The sequence below is a fragment of the Ornithorhynchus anatinus genome, chromosome 11 (assembly GCF_004115215.2).
Source record: "Ornithorhynchus anatinus isolate Pmale09 chromosome 11, mOrnAna1.pri.v4, whole genome shotgun sequence".
In the NCBI taxonomy this organism is placed as follows: domain Eukaryota; kingdom Metazoa; phylum Chordata; class Mammalia; order Monotremata; family Ornithorhynchidae; genus Ornithorhynchus; species Ornithorhynchus anatinus.
Genome location: NC_041738.1, coordinates 43,188,327 through 43,206,717, shown reverse-complemented (window position 1 = coordinate 43,206,717; position 18,391 = coordinate 43,188,327). Strand labels below are relative to the sequence as shown.

Sequence of the window (18,391 nt, the reverse complement as noted above, 5' to 3'; positions counted from 1 at the left end):
AATCAAAGCTTCAAGGCAACTGAAGGCCAGTGAGGATGATGTTAGTTTGGTCGTGATACTGAGCCGTATCCCCTCCTGGTGGGAGTGGGGAGTAGGACTTTGAATGGTCACCGAGGCAGGAAGGCTCTACTCTCCAATAGAGTTAATCCGACAAATGATTTTGTTTACTTTATTCTCCCAAATGCTTAGTAAGGTGTGCTGCACACAGTAAATGCTCAAGAAATTTAATTGACTGACTGACTGATTCAAACTGAACGTGGTCCTGAAACCTGACTTTGAGCTCAGGGCTCTCCAATCTCCCAGTGGATTCAAGTCAGTTAGGGATGAGTAATACCTCCGCTGAATGGATCCGGTTGAAATGTGGAAATCATTCTAGAGGGGAATGGGATGGAGGGATCAGCTGAAAGTTAAACGGCAGAATCGTTACAGGAGTCATGGTTTTCCCAGGAGGCATACCCAGTCCCTTCCTAGCTTGGGGAGTGGCTAGTGGAAGGCAGTCTACCTACAAATCAAAACTCACCTATGCTGGGCAGAAAGTCGAAGGCAGAGACTCATTTACTGCATGGAAGGAGGCGATGGTAAACCACTTCCGTATTTTTACCAAGAAAACTCTATGGATACACTACCAGAACAATTGCAGATGGAAGTGGGGCATTCTGAGAGAGATATGTCCATTACGTCACTTTGGGTCGGATATGACTCAACAGCATAAAATAACAACTGAGACCAAAGCAGTTGTAAGATCTGGAGCATCCTTAAATGCCCTGGTGTTTATGTTGACACTCAGCTGATACTCAGCATCCCAGTCCCATTACATCATGTCCTTCTAGTTAACCCCAAGTCAGGCCATTTATTACATTTCTAAACCATTTTTTGGGGGTATGGTCAATCAATCAATGGTACATATTGAGGGCTTACTGTTTGCAGAGCACTGCACTAAATATTTGGGAGAGTACAATAAAACAGAAATAGTAGATACATTCCTAGCCCACAAGGAGCTTACAATCTAGTGAGGGAGATAGATATTAAAATAAATTACATAAATGAACATAAATGCTGTGGGGCTGAGGGTGGTAGGAATAAAAGGTATAAATCCAAGTGCAAGGGTTGTACAGAAGGGAAAAGAAGTAGGGGAAACGAGGGCTTAGTTGGGAAAAGCCTCTTGGAGGAAATGTGATTTTAATAAGCTTTAAAAATACAGAACGTTTCACAGACTTGCATGTCATATCTGAGCCACTGGAATAGGCTAATTATGACACCGTAACAGGGACTCATTTTCCCTCAGTCAGAACAATGAGAAAAGGGGCATATTAGCCTCTTCTAGACTAAAAGGTCCTTGAGGGCAGGGATGTATCTACCATCTCTGAAATGCTTAGTACAGTGCTCTGCACACAGTACATGCTCAACAGTGATAATAATGATAATAATGGTCTTTGTTAATCACTATGTGCAAAGCTCTGTATTAAGTGCTGGAATAGATAAAGTTTAATCAAGTTAGACAGAGTCCCTGTCCCTTATGGAGATCGCAGTCTAAAGGTGAGGGAGTGATTGATTGATTGATTAATTGAATGTCCCAACATCCCACCCTGGGGCAGATTGACCGTGAATCTGAAGGTTCTGTCACAGCCAGTTTTCTGACTAGTACTCAAGAAAACAGCTACCATAAACTATGGAACCTAAGGCAGCTAGCAGAGTGCTGAAACATTTTTATAAAGGTAAATGCTGGCGGTTTAGCTCCACTCCACATTTATTTCCACCCGCTCAAAAATGACCACAGCTGCTTCTGTCTTTTTCCTTTTGGTGTCTCCACAGGATGAGGTCAGGGCAAGGCTGTGACTTCACCACACCTTGTCTGTTCTCTGGAGGTGCCAGAGCCAATTCTGTCTGCAGTAAGTAGTTACTAGGCTCTGACCGTGGGCCACAATATCAGTCCATGGATCCTAGGCCTAGACACATTTCCCATCCAGGATCTTGGACATTGGATTAGCCTGACCCAGGATTTCAGTTAGCACTTCATTAGTTGAGGCTCAGCAGATCCTCATTAGTGGCCTAGCCATGATCAGTTTCTACCCAGTAGCTTTAAAAGCCAGTGGATCCGCGCCAGGTAGGCATGAGGGAGTCAACTGCCATATTCCTATGTGCAATGAATTATTCAATTACCAGCAGTTGCCAATCAGGGTTTCTAGGTCTATGAGATGGAAAAGTCCAAAACATTCTTAATTCACACCCTGGTCCTTCATCCCTTCAGAGGTTTGCATATGCCTATGTTCTCTTTAAATTGTCCCTCATGATGGTAGCGCTGTAAGAAAGCAGTCCTGAAGTGGTCCAACCCCACATTGTTTCCCATCCTGTTCTGTTTGTCACTTGCTTTTGTGTGAGGAAAAAAGGAAGGTGTGACTCATTAGACAAAGAGGGATGACAAGCCTCAACTGGATGGTCTAATTTTTGAAGTAAATTGGATTTTGCTGATGACCAATTATTGTAATGTATTACAATAATGTAATGTATTATTGTAACTCATCGTCTGTCTAAAAAGCCCATCACCAGAGCTTCTACCATAATTTTGCTCCTTTAACAGCCATTGTATGAATAAACTCCCCCTCGAATGGGCTTTAAGACTTTCCTGGCTTTGTAAAACCCACACCTACATCTAACCTACACTGTTTTAACTGGCTTTGAATTTAATTGCCAGCTTTGTAAAGGAAAATTTTAATGACAAATATGGAATCTCAGTATTTTGAATCCCTGCTCATACAAGGGCCATAGTATGACGTATACATTCAAGGCATGAGATTATTCCATGAGGAGATTTTTGATATATTTCCCAAGGCTTCAGTCTGCCAACACCTCTTTTTTTTCTAGTTCCTTCCTTGGATTTTCTAGATTTGCCACAGTCCATTACAGACGCTCGCTTGCTCTCTGCTTCTCCAATCTGCCTTAGTCTTCTCCCTTTGCCAGGCAAAGTATAGGTAACTTCTGCTGAGGTCGTAGTGCTGTGGGGTCTGAGACTGTTGCCTGGACACAGAAATGACCTTGGCAGAGGGAGAAATGTCACTGACTTCTTTGGGCTCAATCTCCTCAACCATTTTGCAGGCAGTAGTGTTTTAGGTGTGATTCTTATCTCTGAACCTCTCTTGGGTGAGTTAACCACTTCCAATCTGTGGAGGCTATTTTTGTTTTCAATCCTTCATTGGCCTTTCTAAAGGATTATCACATTGGTGGTGTTAGTTTGATTTGGGGGGGGGGGGGGGCGGGGGTTCTTCCTTTCCATCGTCTAGATATGATGTATCAGATATTCCTATTCCCACCTTTCCCTTCCAACTCTGGGCATGGTTATCTTCTCCTCTCATGGCTTCATTCCTAAGAAATAATAAGAATAAAGACCCCTGGGTGAATGAAAGCTGATAAGCACAAGGAGAAAATGGAGGGGAGTGGAGAATGGACAGGCCTGGATGGACTGGAAGAAGAATAAAATGACCAAAGCAGTGCTAAATACCCTATCCAGATGGGTGTTTAATAGGATCTAGGCCACTCGCCAGTACATTTGCAACTCTGTTTACTTCAAAGAGTCCCCATTTACCATGGCAACTCTTGGCAATTTGGATCACAATGCAGCTCAGAGGAAAGTGAAAAAAAGAATCATATGGCTGAAACAATTCACATCAGCTACAGACTTGGTCCTGGTCTGAGTTTTATTGCCAATAAATTTTCCACGAGGTCCAGAGGGAACTTGCCCCACAGGAGACACAGACTTCACTGTTAGATGGGGGTAAAGTTCAAAAAAGAGCTGCTTGATTGAGGGTCTTGCTGAAGTCTTGTTGGGGGCTGTTGGGGCACCTTAAGACGAACTTCTGGAGAGAGTAGTGATCTATGAAGTAAAGAGACCAGAGTTCTATTCTTGGACCTGGGGTAGAACCACAGTTACACATCTCATCCTGTGCAAGCTGAATGGTGGCAAAATCAACACAAACCCTCGACAGTTCCATGAGCAGTATAAATTACATGGCATGCCAACCATTTATAGATGTAGATGGTTGGGTTGCATAATCCATCCATCAGTAGTTTTTATTGAGCATTTACTCTGTGGAGACTGTAAGTTCGTTAAGGGTAGGCAACGTAACTGCTTATTCTGTTGTATCGCATCGTCCCAAGCACTTAATACAGTGCTCTGCACATAGTAAGTGCTCAATATATATGATTGATTGGGAGAGGAAAATAGAGTTAATAAATTTAATCCCTGCCCTCAAGGATCTTACAGTCTGGTGGGAGAGAATTGCTAAAATAACTAAAGGAAGGGGAAACCCCAGGATTTAAATATGTGTATAAAAAGAGAGAGAGATGGTGGGTTGAGTACCTAGTTACATAGGGAGAAAGGGCTCAAGTGTAGACTGTGAGCCCGTCATTGGGCAGGGATTGTCTCTATCTGTTGCCAAATTGTACATTCCAAGCGCTTAGTACAGTGCTATGCACATAGTAAGTGCTCAGTAAATACTATTGAATGAATGAAAGTATAGAGGTGATGCAGTAGGGGGAGGAGAGTAGAGTAGGGAGATGAGAAATTAGTCAAGGAAGCCATGTTGGGGAGAGGTGATTTTAGTAAACCTTTGAATATGGGGAGAGAAATGGCCTCACATATCAAGGGGGAGGGAATTCCAGGCAAGAGGGAAGGATATAAGCAAGAGAGATGAGAGCAAGGACCATTGAGTAGGTTTGGCATTAATAACGTTGGTATTTGTTAAGCGCTTACTAGATGCCAAGCACTGTTCTAAGCGCTGGGGTAGATACAGGGTCATCAGATTGTCCAACGTGAGACTCACCGTCTTAATCCCCATTTTACAGATGAGGGAACTGAGGCCCAGAGAAGTGAAGTGACTTTCCCACAGTCACACAGCTGACAAGTGGCAGAGTCGGGATTCGAACCCTTGACCTCTGACTCCCAAGCCCAGGCTCTTTCCACTGAGCCATGCTGCTTCTCTAGAAGAGTGAAGTGTGAGATCCTGGTGGTGGTAGGAGAGGAGCAAGGATAGATAATGGAGAGAGAGTTGTTTGAGTCTCTTAAAGCCAGTGTTCAGGAGAATAAGAACTTAAGTAGTCCATACTGTATCAGACCATTGGAACATCCAGGCCAGCATTTTGTGATGGCACCAAGGAATTTTCAGAAAAACAGGTTGGTGGTTGCTCGCCTTGATAACCATCCTAATAACCTGTTATGGGTCTCTGGGCCATGAGTTTAACTAAAACCTTTTTGATTTTTTTTTCCTGCACAGCTTCTTGAGATGATATATTCTGTGAAGCAGTCATGGTAGCCCACCAGAGGTCATGTTATCTGTCCTTCTACTGCTAGAAGAGGAGAGTTCCTACCTTGTGTTTGAAAAGTCCCAAGGGTGGCCTTTCCTCTTTTTATCTTGATGATGTTCCGGGTTTTCGCTGATGGGAAGTCATTTGACTTCGAAGTTCTACAGCAACTTTCTCCATCTCACCTATCAGCTTTCATTACCTGAAAGTAATGAAAGAGGTCATGAGTTCGACTCCCGGCTCTACCACTTGTCAGCTGTGTGACTGTGGGCAAGTCACTTAACTTCTCTGTGCCTCAGTTCCCTCATCTGTAAAATGGGGATTAAAAGTGTGTGAGCCCTACATGGGACAACCTGATTACCCTGTATCTCCCCCAGCGCTTAGAACAGTGCTCGGCACCTAGTAAGCGCTTATTATTACGAGAAGCAGCATGGCTCAGTGGAAGAGCACGGGCTTTGGAGTCAGAGGTCATGGGTTCGAATCTCAGCTCTGCAACTGTGTGACTGTGGGCAAGTCACTGAACTTCTCTGTGCCTCAGTTACCTCATCTGTAAAATGGGGATGAAGACTGTGAGCCCCACGTGGGGCAACCTGATTCCCTTGTGTCTACCCCAGCGCTTAGAACAGTGCTCTGCACATAGTGCTTAACAAATACCAACATTATTATTATTTAATCAGTCAGTCATATTTATTGGGTGCTTACTGTGTGCAGAGCACTGTACTAAGCACTTGGGAGAGTATAACACAACTATATAACAGTCACACCTTGCCCACAAAGAGCTTACAGTCTAGAGGGTCTGACAGACATTCATATAAATAAATAAATTATGGATATATGCGTAAGTGCTCTGGGTCAGGGGATGAGTAAAGGGAGGAAATCAGGGTGATGCAGAAGGGACTGGGAAAAGAGGAAATGAGGATTCAGTCAGGGAAGGCCTCTTGCTTTGAAGGTGAGGAGAATAATTGTCTGTTGGATAGGAAAAGGGAGAGCATTCCAGGCCAGAGGGAGAACACGGGTGAGAGATCGCCAGGGTGATAGACGAGATTGAGGTACAGTGAGTAGGTTGGCATTAGAACAGTGAAGTGTGTGGACTGGCTTGTAGTAGGAAAGTATGAGATGAGGTAGGAAGGGGCAAGGTGATTGAGTGCATTAAAACAGATGGTAAGGAGTTTCTGTTTGATGTGGAGGTGGATGGACAACCACCGGAGGTTCTTGAGGACTGGGGAAACATGGACTGAATGTTTTTGTAGAAAAATGATCCAGGCAGCAGAATGAAATATGGACTGAAGTGGGGAGAGACAGGAGAAAGGGATGTCAGTAAGAAGACTGATTCAGTAATCAAGGAGGGATAAAATAATTTATTGGATTAACGTTTTAGCAATTTGGATGGAGAGGAAAGGGAGGATTTTAGTGATGTTGTGAAGGTTAAACCAACAGGATTTAGTGATAGATTAAATATGTGGGTTGAATGAGAGATTGGAGTCCAGAAGGATTGGAGTCAGTTTATGGGCTTATGAGACAGGAAGGATAGTGATGTTTTCTACAGTGATGGGAAAATCAAGGGAAAGACAGGCTTTGGATGGGAAGATAAGGAGTTCTGTTTTAGGCATGTTATGTTTGAGGCGATGGCAGGACATCCAACTAGAGATATCCTGAAGGTAGGAGGAAATACGAGACTGCACAGAGGGAGAGAGATCAGTGTTGTAAGTGTAGATTTGGAAATCATCTGAAGAGAGGTGGTATTGAAACCATGGGAAAGAATGAGTTCTCCAAGGAAGGAGGGTGTAGATGGAGAATAGAAGGAGACCCAGAACTGAATCTTGAGGGACAACCACAATTAGAGGATGGGAGGCAGAGGAGGAGCCCACAAAAAGACTGAGAATGAGCAGCCAGAGCGATAGGAGAAGAACCAAGAGAGGACAGCATCAGTGAAGCCGAGGTTGGATAATGCTTCCAGGAGAAAGGGGTAGTTGACAGTGTCGAGGAGGATTAGGATGGAGTAAAGGCCATTGGATTTGGTAAGAAGGAGGGCATTTGTGACTTCTGAGAGGGCAGTTTCTGAGGAGTAAGGGGGACAGAAACCAGATTGGAGGGGATCAAGGAGGGAATTGAAGGATGTGAAGCCAGTGGATAATGGGATTCCTAAACAATTTCATGATGAACTGAAATGGAACAACTCAAAGCAAGGGGGTTAAAGGAAACCCTTTAATGATAAAGCTCAGCCCCAAAAATTGTTCCATCTCAGCTGAAAGCTGGCAGACAACTATGAAACAGTATACTGCCATCCAGAAAAGAGTGGCTATTTTTGAGCAGAAGCAGTGAGAGAATATTGAGACGGAGATAAAAGTGAAAACAGTGCAGCAGCTGTAAATAAATCCCACAGCATGACAAAGGGCAATCTTTGTGGATTCACATTGTGTAGGATTAGCAGTTCTCATTTGACCCTTTCAGCCACAAACAATAGATTACTTTCTCTATTAATGGCCCCAACTTCAAATATGAGGAGCAAAGATATAATATCATTAACATTATTAGAAGTAATTCCAATTTTAGTTTCCCCTGTTTATGCCAAGAAATATCCTTTTGAATTAGTGATCCTGCATGAGACGGTTCAAACCTAAACTAAAATATTTCACTAGTATCTCATTGAAAAGTAATTAATCCTATACTCTCACAATACTTTGAAATTTAGAATTTTTTTCATTTTTTAGAAAAATAGTTTTTATGAACTTAAAGTACTGTCGTTACTGATGATGATAGTGTGTTGAATTTCATGGAGTTTCTTTTCGTTGACAATGTCAAGGCATCAGCTAGCAGTGATAAGCAGTATCTGTCCTAAATGACACAGAGCAATTCAAAAAGCCAACACATTATACTAATAGAAGAAAATAATAATAATAATGGTGTTTGTTAAGCGCTTACTATGTGCCAGGCACTGTACTAAGTACTGGGGCGGGTAGAAGTAAATTGGGTTGGACACAATCCCTGTCCCACATAGGGCTCCCAGTCTCAATCTCCATGTTACGATGAGGGAACTGAAGCACAGAGAAATGACTTGCCCAAGGTCACACACAGCAGACAAGTGGCAGAGCCAGGTGGAGAATCCACGACCTTCTGACTCCCAGGCCCGTGCTCTACCCACTACGCTATGCTGCTTCACCCACCTGGAGTAACAGGTTATAAGACTTTGTAGTCAGTCAGCCAAGCAGCATTAATTGAGCTCCACCCTGTTCAAAGCACTGTCCACCATCACATTTGTTGGGAAACAAAATTAGTAGCAGATGGTATAAAAGGCAGGCCTTGATTTTATCTAGAAGCCAGGGCCTAAATTTAAATCCATGTTCAAGACCCTTTATCTGCTCAGTAGGAGAACATCCTGATCTCTCTAATAGTTCTTAGAAGAACATTTGACATGTGTAACAGTATAGCAAAAAAATTATACCATAGAATTTTTTTCTACCCCCATTGGTCAATCTGTCAGGCCTTCATAGTACTAGAAAGGGCACATGCATTAAAATTAATATGTTGCAATAAAAAAAATTTCCATTCATCACCAGTTCTCCTCAAGAAACAGTGCAGTCCAAAGGATTATTTGCTAGATCAGGAAGAAAATGTAGTTGTGTATCAGTCCAGGAACGGAAAGTGGTACACATTTTCTGGTCTCAGGAAAAATGAACCCTGTTTTGGCTTTCTGAAATCCATTACTGCTCCTTCCTGGATTCCCCGTTAATAGGGGTTTGAAATATCTTTTCACTAGCATTGTTAGTTATTTCTTATGACATTGTTTAAGTACTCACTCTGTGCAGAACACTATACCAAGTGCTGAGGAAAGGTACAAGTGTGATAATTCAGACACCATCCTTGGCCCCAGGTGGAATGAGGTGGACAGCACTCATAGGGAAAGAAATAACAGCCATCACAACAATTCATCAGCAACAAAAGCAGTAGAACATTATTGCTTAAGAAAATGGTGCTTGCTACTTCCGGCAAGGGCCATCCTTGTCCCAAGAGTACAACCTTCCCCACATTCTGAACTTTGAGAAAGCAGGCTTCCACCTGCCCCAGTCCTGTGGGATAGGTCTCATCCTTGACTGTGACCAGCAGACTAGGGAGTTTTTTGTTTTTTTCAAATGGTATTTGTGAAGTGTTTACTATGTTCCAGATATTATACCACCTGATGAGGTAGATACAAGGTAATTAGGTTGGACACAGTCTACGTGGAACTCACAGTCTTAATCTCCATTTTACAGATAAGGTAGCTGAGGGACAGAGTAGTTAAGTGACTTGCAGACAAGTGGTGGAGTCAGGATTAGAACCCAGATCCTTCTGACTCCCAGTCCCCTGCTCTCTCCACTAAACCATCTACTTCTTAGGAGTCCTGCTGAATTTTGGTGGGAGAGGAAGCTGCCAGGGAGAGGATAATTAGAATTAACTATTACTTTGAGATAAGGGTAGAGGATGCTTCAGACAGTAAATAAGTGGGGCAGCCACCTGCAGGGATTTGCATCAGAGCGGGTGGTAACATCATGAGTTCGAGACAGCAGTAAAAAATGTAAAAGTGCCCAGCCCTAGTCAGAAGCTCCTGTGTTAATAGGGGCCAGTGAGGGGAACGCAATTGACCTGGAGTAATCAATCAATTAAATTTATTGAGTGTTTACTGTGTGCCAAGCACTGTACTAAGCACTTGGGCGAGTACAATACAACAGAGTTGGTAGATAGCTTCCTGCCTAATCAATCAGTCATGCCCCAAATGAGTCACAGTCTAGAGAGAGATGCGGACACAAGTATAAATAAATAATTTATAGACTTGAACAAAAGTGTTGTGGGGCTGAGGGTAGGGCAGATACCATGCACGTGCCTAAAGAGCACACATTTATCTTATGTAATTTGGAAGTGTAATAGAGTAGAGAATTGGAGTAGTTCCCACAGGCAATTATCATGATTAAGAATCTTCAGTCTGGAATGGGAAAGGCCAAGAGGGGACATGGTTGGTGTTGACAAAATCATGACGTGTATGGACAGGGAGAATTCAGAATTATCATTCACGGAATCCCACAGCTTCAGGATGAGGGACACCCCTGAAATTTGAATGAAGGAGGATCAAAACAAAGAGAAACAATTCTTCACACAGTGGGAAGTAAGCCTATGGAATGTATTACTCCAGGAATTGTGTAGCTTCAGACTATCAGCAGGTTTGAGATGGGTGTTTTATAAATTCACTGATGAAAGGTCAATCAACAAATCAGTAGTATTTATGGAGTACGTACTGTGTGCATAGCACTGTACTAAGTGTTTGGGAGAGTACCATAGAGTTACTAAATATCCCTGCTATTCAGGAGCTTACAATCTAGACAGAGAGATGGACACTGAAATAAATTATGAGTAGGAGGAAGTAAAATAATATACGAATATGTTCGTAAATATTTTGGTGAGGGAAGGATGTTAGTGCCCTTGGACCGTAGGTAACGTGGAAGTGCTGAAATGGCAGTTGGGAGGGACATAACGGGATTAGTTGAGAAATTAATCAGGGAAGACCTCATAGAGGAGATGTAGTTTCAGAAGGACTTTGAAGATGAGGAGAGCAGAGTTCTGCCAGATGTGGAGGGAGAATGAGTTCCAGGCAGGAGGTCGAGTGTGAGCCAGAAGTCAACCTCAAGAGAGATGAAAAAGAGATCCAGTGAGAACTTCAGCTTGAAAGGAATGAAGCACAAGAGCTGGAGTGTAGTCAGAGAAGAGAATGGATAAATAGTTGAGAGAAAGCTGACTGAATGCTTTAAAGCTCATGGTCGGGAGTCCCTCCTTAATGTGGAGAGGAATAGGCAATGACTGGGGATTTTTGAAGAGTGAGGAAATGTGTGTAGAATGATGTTTTATAAAGATGAGCCAGTCAACAGAGTGAAGTGTGGACTAGAGAAGAGAGACTAGAAGCTGGGAAGGTAACAAGGAGGCTGATGCAGTATTCAGATTGGGTTACGTCAAGTACCTTGACCAACACAGTGACAGTTTGGATGGAGAGGGAATGTTGAGGAAGAATCAAGAGGAGTTGGAGTCAGACTGAATAAGGGAGTTGAAAGAGAGGGAATGAGTCAAGGATAATGCCAAGATTACAGGCTTGAGAGATGGGGAGGATGGTTGGGTTGCCAGCTGTGATATGAAAATAACGTGGAGGAGAGGATTTGGGTGGAAAGATGAGGAGTTTAGTTTTGGACATGTTGATCTTAAAGACCTGGCAGCACATCCAGACAGTGATGCTGTGGAGGCAGAAGGGAGATTACAGAGCAGGAGAAAGGTGGGGGCTAGCAAGGTAGAATTGGCATTATTTTCCTTGGTGTCAAAGGCTTATTGGAAGCACATCTCCTTTAAGAGGCTTTCCCCGATTAAGCCCCCCTTTCCTCTTCTCCCACACCCTTCTGCATCACCCTGACTTGCTCCCTTTGTTCTCCCCTTCTCCCAGCCCCACAGCACTTATGTACATATCTGTAATTTATATTAATGTCTGCCTCCCCTCAACTCTAGACTGTAAGCTCATTGTGGGCAGGGAATTAGTCTGTTTATTGTTGTATTGTACTCTCCCAAGCACTTAGTACAGTGCTCTGCATATGGTAAGCACTCAATAAATGATTGAATGAATGAATGAATGAAAGTGAATGAATGTTTTTTTCATCTATTTCTTCCAACACCGGGTCAGGTTTTATCTAGTCAGAAGTTGAAAAGAATATTCTCAGACTCAGTGGTTGTGTTCTATCCAGAATACATTATGAAATCACATGTTCAAGAGCTGTCTATTGTTTTATTTAACTTTAAATTCTCTCACATAGGCTGTAGCCTCCTTGTGGTCAAGGATCATGTCTACCCACTCTGTTTTATAATATTCTACCAAGCATTTAGTACTGCACACAGTGAATGCTCAATGAATACAATTGATTGAGCGGAGCTTCAGTGCGATTTGTAGATTACTGGTTGCATGCTCATTGTAGTCAGAGAACGGGTCTATAAACGCTGTTGTATTATACTCACCCAAGAGCTAAGTACAGTGTTCTGCACACAGTAAGCACTCATTGATCTGGCTTAAGAGATGAAGATTTTCACTGGGCCCCCTTGTTGGTGAATACGTTCTTTGTGTTGTGGTGGTTGCATCTAATCTTCTCCAACAATGCCACCATATCCACTCATAATGCTCACAATGTGGAATGGATTATAGGTCACACATAAGCTTTTTAATCAAACTGGCTGCATAGAGATGGTTACACCATTAGGAGTGTTATCTTTGACAGTTAAGGTGAGCCCTAGATGCAAGCACACATAAACACACACCATAAAGATAGCAATTGGAAAGCAGTAAGAAACCGTGAGTCTGCATAGATTGTATTCCCCTTCCCAGGGTTGTTAAGATGAGGACCAGTTATTAATGATTGTCAAGAAATTGTATAGTGTTCTCATTGTTCTCTTGCTAACAGGAAATTTTCTGCTTGCAAGCTGTAGCAAAATCCAAATGTCCTTTTGAAGCATCTACAATAGCTGTGTTCCCTGATTTTTTCTTTATTTTTATGGAATGAAACATACCCTGAGATCAGAGAAGATCATGAAGGACCCATTGGGTGTTGCCACTTGGGAAGAGATTTGATTCCTGTAGGAAATTTGTAGGCTTTTCCTCTTTGTTAGCTCAATGCTCTTCATCCCATATTTATGGTTTCTTTAGAAATAATAGGCCCTTCTGGTCCCCTCTAGACTGTAATTTCATAATGGGCAGGGAACATATCTGCTAATTCTGCTGTATTCCCTCAAACTCTTGGTACGGTGCTCTGCACATAGTGAGTGCTCAATAAATACCACTGATTGATTTACTGATTCTATGTTTGTTTTACTTTCATTTCCACCATTAGTACCCAAGGGTTAATATTCTTTGCCGGCCCAGGGTCTTGTTGTGTAGGTAATGTTCATTCTTGCCGTACCTCCAAACTCTGAAGACTGTGCTTTTTCCATAGTTTCTAGGTAGTGATTATAGTAGTAATAGTATTTATTGAACACCCACTGGTTGGCGGCACCCAACAAAGAGTTGGGAAAGCACATCTCAAAGAAACAGTGTGACCTAGCAGAAAAAACAGGGATCTGAGAGTCAGAAGGACTGGGTTCTAGTCCCAGCTGTGCCACTTATCTGCTGTGTGACCTCAGGCAAGTCACTTCACTTCTCTGGGACTCAGTTACCTCATCTGTATAATGGGGATTAAGGACTGATTACCTTGTAACTACCCCAGCACTTAGAACAGTCCCTGGCACATAGTGAGTGCTTAACAAATGATGGTATTGATGTCTGACTACTTGTTTAGTTTTGCTGTCTGTCTGCCCCTTTTAGACTGTGAGCCCATTGTTGGGAAGGGATTGTCTCTATCTGTTGCCAAATTGTACATTTCAAGTGCTTAGTACAGAGCTCTGCATACAGTAAGTGCTCAATAAATGCAAATGAATGAATGAATGAACAAACCAAAACTGCCATGTTTCCTGCCAATAAGAGGCTTATGTTCTAATGGGGGAACATATATAAAAATTTATGACTGTAGTAATGAAATAAATATTCAATGGAGTAAACATATATACAAGTGCTGAGAATTAATATAAATAAGTATGATAAGAGAATCTCCCATCAAGAATGATGGATGTGTCTCTGGTATGTTTGTAAAGTCTGGGGCTTTTGGGATTAAATGTGGAAGACTTATTGGAGGATATTTCATTTTAGGAGGGTTTTGAATATGGGGAGATTTGTAGTCTGATGGATTTGAGGAAGGAGGGAGGAGCGACAGCAGGATACCCAAGCAGTTCCTGGATGGCAGACTGAAAGCCAGGAGGCCAAAGAAAATAATTTGATACACTAAAACAAAGTTTCAGACAATATTGATCTGGGGAGTCAACTGTTGCATATAGATCAACAGGTATTTCTCTATGCCTCAGTTCCCTCATCTGCAAAATGGGGATGCAATACCTGATCTCTCTCCTACTTAGACTGTGAGTCCTCTGTGGGACCTGATTATCTTGTATCTACCCCAGTGCTTAGTACAGTTCTTGGCACAACACTTAACAAATACCACAATTATCATTATCATGATTATTATCATTATTATTGATAATGATTATAACAATAAAAATAGAGTTGGTAGTCGTCACCTGTCCACAAGGAGCTTACATGTTAATGATGGACTAGATTTACAAGAAAAATGAAAATCTGATATTTTTTCCAAACATTTAAAGACTTCTCCATTTTAAAACCTTAAACAATTTTAAAGGACTTCCAGAGAAGATTCTCCAGCCTCCTTCATTCCCTATTCCTATGTAAAACATCTCTCACTTTAGGGAATTCCTGGCTTATGTTTCACACAAATTCCTCAAACAGCATCTTGAAGCTCTTTCTTCTTTGTGTTCAGAACAAAAACAACTGGTCATCATTCTTGCTACAATAACCCTTCATAAACTTGAAGACAGTTATTAAGTCGCTCCTCAGCCTTCTCTTCTCCAAACTAAATAATCCCAGTTCCTCTGGCCTTTCCTCTTACGTCTTCTTTTCCAACCCTTTAATCATCCTTGTGGCTTTCCTCTGAACTTTTTCCAAGTTCTCCATGGATACCAGTGCTTCATTCCAAAGGAAAAAGAGGGCAACTTGTTCTGGAAGGTATGTTTTATCCTAGAAGTTGAGAATGGTCAACCGTAAAATGTAACATACAATACTGTAAATTTAAGCAGAGGTAATGAGTCAAAAAATGTTCTGGTCATGTTAGCCTTCTTCTTCCTATGAATTCATTTAGACACCTCATATCAGAAATGTATAGGTGATCTGTGGTATCTTATCTTTTGGTTACATCTCAATATATAAATGAACCAACAGTTTATTTAAGTGAGATGCTATTAGCACTAGTTTAAACTGGTTATCAAATCATGCCCTCCAGGTAGAAAATATTGCCCTGAATTGTATTATCATCTGATGGGTGGCAACCATTTGTGAATTTTTCGGCACTTTGGTGTGAGGATATCAGAATGCTATAAAGATGTTGTCTCATTCACCTCCCCCTCTAGTCTGTAAGCTCCTTGTGGGCAGGTAACATGTTGACCAACTCTGCTGGATTGTACTCTCCAAAATGCTTAGTACAGTGTTCTATAAATATGACTGATTGATTGACTGTAGCCTTTGACTTAGAAGAGAAGCACTTCTATCATCCCAATTTTATGGTACGGAAGGAACATGTGACTTGCCCAATATCAAAGAACAAATGTCAGAATAGAGTAGTTATCCTGATTCCTAACTTCCTACCCTATTCCCTAAGCCACCCTAGAACTCTGGTTTTAAAATGTCCCCTCTCTTAAAGTACCACTCTCTCTCTCTCTGGTCTAGGTTGGTTTGCTGCAGAAAACTTAACTTGTTTGCTGTTTCTTAACATGTGGCAGAGAACTGGTTTGTTTTCTATCTCTTCTGTGGTTGTATCGAGTGTTCTCACTCTAATGTATTTGTTTATTGAAAGAAACTAATGCCACCTTCATCAAAACAACTCATAATATTTCATTCCTCCCTTGGGGGCAGCTGAGAGACATTCTAACCAGAACTTGTCAGGACTTCCTCACAGACTATTGTACCAATTGTGCAAAATAAGTCACTAAAATAAACCCATGCTCATGGCATAAGAGGAATCAGAGAAGTTCCTAAGGGAGTTCGAAGTCTAATGGGAATCAAATTAAAAACCCTAAAAGAAATGGACTATTCTATGTGCCTTATTTTCCCATTTTCTTGGGCTTTTAATTTCTTTAAAATGTGTAGGGGGAAACTATAGTCATTTGGGAGGGTTCTCACTAAAGTGACCTGCAGTTTGGTTATCCAAATAAGGATGGGTGAAGCCGCCAGCGTACAGAGCCAAAGGGTTAAGAGGGGAGGGAGAGGGAGGAGGGAGAGAGAGAAACCGAGAGAAACAAAGAATAGAAGAAAAATAGTGAAAAGAAGGGAGGATGGAGAGATACAGGACTCTCCTTGCAATAGGCACTGAATTAATATTATGGGTAATATAATGGCAAGCAGCTAATTATGGTATTTGTAAAATGCTTACTATGTGCCAAGCACTGTACTAAAAGATGGGTTAGAAACATGTTTGGATACAATCCCTGTCCCCATGGGGCTCATAGTTTAGGTACGAGGGAGAACAGGCCTTGAATCCCCACTTAATGGGATGAGGAAACTGAAGCACAGAGAAGTTAGGTAACTTGCTCAAACTCACACTGCAGGTAAGTGGCAGAGCCTGATTTGAAACCCAGGTCTTCTGACTTCCAGGTCCGTGTTCTGTTCCCTGGACCACACTGCTTCCTCACCTACATCTCTCCCATCCCTGTCTCTTCTGCTCTGCCCTTCTTTGAGCCTCAATCCATTTTTTAATGGCATTTATTAAATGCTTACTATGTGCCAGACATCATACTAAACACTGGGGTAGATACAAGCTAATCAGGTTGTACACCATCCATGTCCTACATGGGGCTTGCAGTATTAATCATCATTTTACAGGTAATGCAACGAGACACAGAGAAGTTAAGTGACTTGCCCAAGGGCACACAGCAGATAAGTGGCAGAGCCAGGGTAAGAACGCAGGTCCTTTTTTTATAATGGCATTTATAAGCACTTACTATGTACCAAGTAATGTTCTAAACACTGGGGTAGATACAAGATAATCAGGTTGGACACGGTAGAATTTACAGTCTCAATCCCCATTTTACAGATGAAGTAACTGAGGCATCAAGAAGGGAAGTGACTTGGCCAAGGCCACACAGCAAACAAGTGGCGGTGCCAGGATTAGGACCCAGATTCTTGTGACTCCCAGGCTTGGGCTCTCTCTACTAGGAAATGCTTCTTCTCTGTCAGTCTTTAGACTTTGTCAATCTTTTCCACCAGCCTCTCTGGGCATTTCGTGGTCCAGCTCCATCTCATAGTTTTGTTGGTTCCCAACTGCAAGATGGAAAGGGGTTTATCATGAACGTGAATGTGGAGCAAGTATTTTAAAAATTCAGAAAGTGAGGGGGGGAAGAGATCATGGGGATGGGGAGGCAGATTTGGGAGTGTGAGGGTTGAATGTCAAGGGGCAGGAAGAGTGTGGGTTTGCTAGGATCATTTGCTGAGAGCACCAGGAAGAGGAACCAGCTATTTTACTAACACTAAAGTAGAGGTTGTTCCCACCACTGCACCTCTTATGTATGACAGAAGGGGAAAGGGGGAGAGAGACAGTGAAGGAAGGAGGGATAGAGCCAAAATTACCTTTTTATGTGAATCTTCTCCAAGCACTTGGAACAAGCGCAGGAAAGCAGAATGGCAGACTAGATGTCCTGTCTTCACGGACACTATCTTCTTGCCCTCCGACTATTCCCTCATCTGACAGTGGTGGTGATGGCCCCCATTCAGCTCCTCTTGGCAATGTGATGCGATGAAACGATCCATCCATCAGCTGCAGCTTGGCTGTTGCATCGTGTGGCTGGCCAACATACGGGCCCATTTCCAGGGGAAAGAGATGGGAGAGTGGGGGGCCTGAGATTGTCATGTTGGGTGGTTGCCAGCTTCCAGAGAGTTCTGAGGGTTAGATTCAGAAGCAGGAAACAATTGCAGCTATACTTCCTGTTATCGGAGAACCTCAAACTGATTCTCTGGCATTCTGAATTCCTCCTAACCTAACGTATATTTTGCCCCAATTGCTTTCCCTCTTTAGATTTGAAGCTTATGCATGCTTTAGGGAAATTTAATCCATATGTTTCTGATTCATTTACACTTAGGTCACTAAAATGTTATGTAGGAAGAGCTGTTGGATATCTGTGAAGTTGTCAGAGCCTTGAAAGACCCTTTAAGAATTGTTTTAACCATAACAACTTTAAGATCTCATTTTGCATCCTTAGAAACTGCCAGTCATCTTCTAACCTGGGGCAAGTAAAAATTTCCATCAGGCAAGTAGAAAGAGAGCTAGGATAGTCATTTTACCTCTAGAGCAAACTTTAGAGGAGAGAGCAGCCTGGTAAGATTTTGATACTTAAAGAATGCACAATATTGCACTAATCTAATCCAAACCCCTGAAATTTTGATTTACATTAA

The 18,391-nt window shown here is 42.2% G+C and overlaps 1 long non-coding RNA gene across 1 annotated transcript; it reads right to left on the bottom strand.

Moving 5' to 3' along the window:
- Positions 1-3,662: 3,662 nt before the first annotated feature.
- Positions 3,663-17,865, bottom strand: LOC114815123. The gene is made up of 3 exons (XR_003762900.2): positions 17,570-17,865; positions 5,362-5,497; positions 3,663-3,868 (listed from the first exon to the last, which is right to left on the bottom strand). It is a non-coding gene; the product is annotated as an uncharacterized LOC114815123 (long non-coding RNA).
- Positions 17,866-18,391: the final 526 nt, after the last annotated feature.